We start from the raw sequence: 3,329 nt of genomic DNA, 5'->3' as shown, positions 1-3,329 counted from the left end.
GAGTATCCGTGTGGGGTTTCCAACCGAGGAAAAAAAAAAAAAAAAAAAGACACACACAACACAAACAGGAAATGTGTAGCAGAAATTGTATAGTAGGCAGCCAAATAGAGCACAGAATCTAAATGTAGTGGCCTTGATTTCTTCTACATATTTCGTCATAGACAGAATTTGGAAGCAGAGCATATAGGTACTTCTGATGGCATAATGATCAAGGAACACCTAGAAATGCAGTGTGCTACACCAAGAATAGTGATAATGTAGAAGACATTACAAGTCAGCCAAAGCAACTAAGATGTGGTTTGCTTTCCTGTTCTCTCATGCGCATTTTGATTCAATGGCAATAGATACATGAGCATAGAGAAGCTCTGTTCACCTCTTAAGAAGTTGAAGGACTTTTTTAATAAAAATTATATGTTGCCACTCTTCAGATAGCCTCCCAAAGTATTCTGTGAATATTTATAAACATTTGGTGTTTTCCATGCATAAAGTAACTCTGTCTTTGACTTTAGTACACACCTTTCCATTTAAGGGTGGCTAAATATGCAGTGCTTGAAGACATCTAGTTCATCATCAGTTCTCTACAAGACACAGATATCCTCTTTTTCTAGTGATAAGTATGGAAAGTGTGCATTCTTACAGTATACCAGGAACTGAAAAAAAACCCACAGAGCTGAGCCCACAGAACAGTTCAGTGCTGTGTTTTATAGTCTGAATCCCAGGTTACTCTGTTACTCTATTTTACTTATTTGGAAAGCCAGCAGAGCTGCCTTAGAAATTGTCTTAACATTTTTTGTTTTCTTTTTTAAAACAAATATCTCAAGTATATTAGAAGGAGCAAAAAAAAGGGGGGGGGAGGGCACACCAGGAATGGAAGCAAAGACATTTTCAGAAGAGGGGGACCCCAGAGCTAGCAAGGCAGATGTCTGTCTGGCCAGGACCTACCTGGTGATACTTGAGTAAGAAAGCCTAGGAGAATGTGACAGGATTTCCCAAGAATCCAAATAATCAGGCAAGTTCATAGTGATGAAGTAGGGCTAAGGCCAGGACACCAGTTTGCAGATCTGGATCAGCAGGGCTCATAGCAGATCAGAAATGAGGCTGAACTGAAGGCCAGCATCCTACAGCATCTGTAAAAGAAGGAGTGATGGTCCCAGGCTGATCTTAAATAGAGCTCCAAGTCCTTGGGTGGGGTTGGTGGGGCCGTTGCAGGTGGGGCCAGTCAGTGTTTTTAAGGCTCAGTGGTGGCCTTAGGGCCCTGAGCTATCAGAAGCACAACAGGAATGCTAAGGAGTAGTGAGGGCAGGCTGCTCTGGTATTTAGAGAATATGAAGAAAGTGACTATCAGTCAGGTAGGGTCCTATATGCATAACTAAGGTGAGCAGAGGTGTGTGTAGTGAAGCTCAGCTAAGAGCCTGGATAGCTAGGCAAACCCATTGCAATGAGGTAGGTCCAACATCAAGTTGAAAAGCACAGTCAGCAGGTTAGGTTTGGTGATGGTAACCAGTGCTAGCATAGCAGTCTCCAGGGAGGTCTGTACTACCAAGGCAAGGATATCAAGGTCTGGGGTCAGGGTCTGGATATGGCCAGGTACAGGCATAGCTGCAACATTATGAAGGCAGCTACTGGGGTGACAGCTGCTTTTTAAACACAGTTCTTGAGTAAGAGAGGGGAGATCCCTGTTGTAGTTTCTTAGAGCTTGTTCTTAGCAGTCTGGACCTGGAGGTGATATTGCTCTACCCCAGGGTGCTGCCCTTGAGCACAGGCAGCTGAACTGGAGAGGGGAGCATCCTCTGGGCCTTGGCAAGAGATATTAGGAAACGAGGAGATGAGCTAACCTTTCCTTAACTAACAGTGTCCTTCTGGATGAGGGAAATCATCTCTTGCTGTCTAGATACTAAGAAACAGGGGAAGTCTTGGAAGTTTTTTCCAGAAGAACCCTGTGAAGTGAAGAAAGAGAAAAAGTAGGACAACCTCTGGCAGAAATAGCAAGTCAGGGAAGCACAGCTAGTGTTTATGGAAGGAGAGCAAGCAGGTAAAGCATGCTATTGGAAAATAAATCCTCTCCCCTCAAGAAAAACGGGTATAAAAGCACAATGAGGTAAATAGGCAAGAAATGGGAAGGCTGATTTTTGATTCATGGATAATGTGATGCTGAAGTCAAGGAATGGAAATTAAGACAAGAAGAGATGAGGGGATGCTGTGGGGAAAATACCTTATGTCCAATCTGGAGGATTGAACTGGACGTTTCTGTGAGCTGGCTTGTTTCAGTGGCTAATAAAGATTTGCTTCTGGAGAAATCTGAATTTTGAAATTGGCAGCATACCCTTGGCTTGTATGTTTTTCTGGCTACAGTGTCTGTTTATGCAATGAAGGTTTAGTGTGTAGTCAGTTATACTTCAGCTGTTCATTCCCAAATATTAGCTCTCCTAAGTATGTTCCCTTCTTACATTGCTACTCTGGAAAAGCATCTTTATAGCTCTCAGTATTAATTCAGCTCTGTTTTGTTGTTTTTCCTTGACTCTGAGGAAGAGACATTAAGCAGAACAGCAAACTTTTTACACAATAAGTGAAGTCCTAAATTATTCTGAAGGAAAATGGCACTGATAATCTATAGAAGAGAGCATTACTATACATCTTCCTGTATGTCTGAAAAGGAGAAGGAAAACATTTTTAAAAAGAGAGAAAGAAGAGAAGCTGAGGAAAAGAATTTCTGAAGCTGTGGAGATGGACAAATCTCTGCAAAGAGGAGAACAAGAATGAGTGAAGTTATTATGCAGGAATAAGCGGCAGCAAGAATAGAGTCTGAAGTTGAAGTCCTTCCTATGAGAAACCAGGAGCTGAAACTCCTCTGATTCAAAATAGAGGAGAATGTGGTGGTGGGAAGGAATATAAAATGAGAATGTGCTGCCCAGAAGACATCTTATTTTTTTCTTTGCATTAAGGTTGATATGCTATCCTTTTAAGGTAATAAAGTTTTACTCTGAATCTTGTTTTCTGTTGTTCTTTCACCAAAATGTTGGCAAATGGTGTAAATCTCAGTTGCTTCTATTTTATCTCATACAAAATGCAGTTAACTCTATGCTGCAAACTACTGCAAGTTAGGAAACTGAAAGCTGGGGCTGATATTCTATGTTTTACATACCCTGTAGGCAACCTAAATACTTAAGAGAATGCTTTGAGAGCATTGTCAGTTTTAATTTTGTATTGCATAGCTTCTGACAGTTTGTTAAATACATATATGAATTATTTAAAAAACACTTATGTACATATTTAAAGAACAGTCTATTTGTAGATCTTCAGCTCACTGTTTCAACATGTATTCATGTACT

At 40.8% G+C, this 3,329-nt stretch overlaps 1 protein-coding gene across 1 annotated transcript in view; it reads right to left on the bottom strand.

The window, feature by feature from the left end:
• Positions 1-3,329, bottom strand: part of CERKL (ceramide kinase like) — a 65,632-nt gene that overhangs the window by 61,591 nt on the left and 712 nt on the right. The window lies entirely within an intron of this gene.

The sequence above is a fragment of the Egretta garzetta genome, unplaced genomic scaffold (genome assembly GCF_000687185.1).
Source record: "Egretta garzetta isolate BGI_Z169 unplaced genomic scaffold, ASM68718v1 scaffold539, whole genome shotgun sequence".
Taxonomy (NCBI): Eukaryota; Metazoa; Chordata; class Aves; order Pelecaniformes; family Ardeidae; genus Egretta; species Egretta garzetta.
The sequence above is the reverse complement of the archived record's forward strand: the minus strand, read 5'-3'. Positions and strand labels throughout refer to the sequence as shown.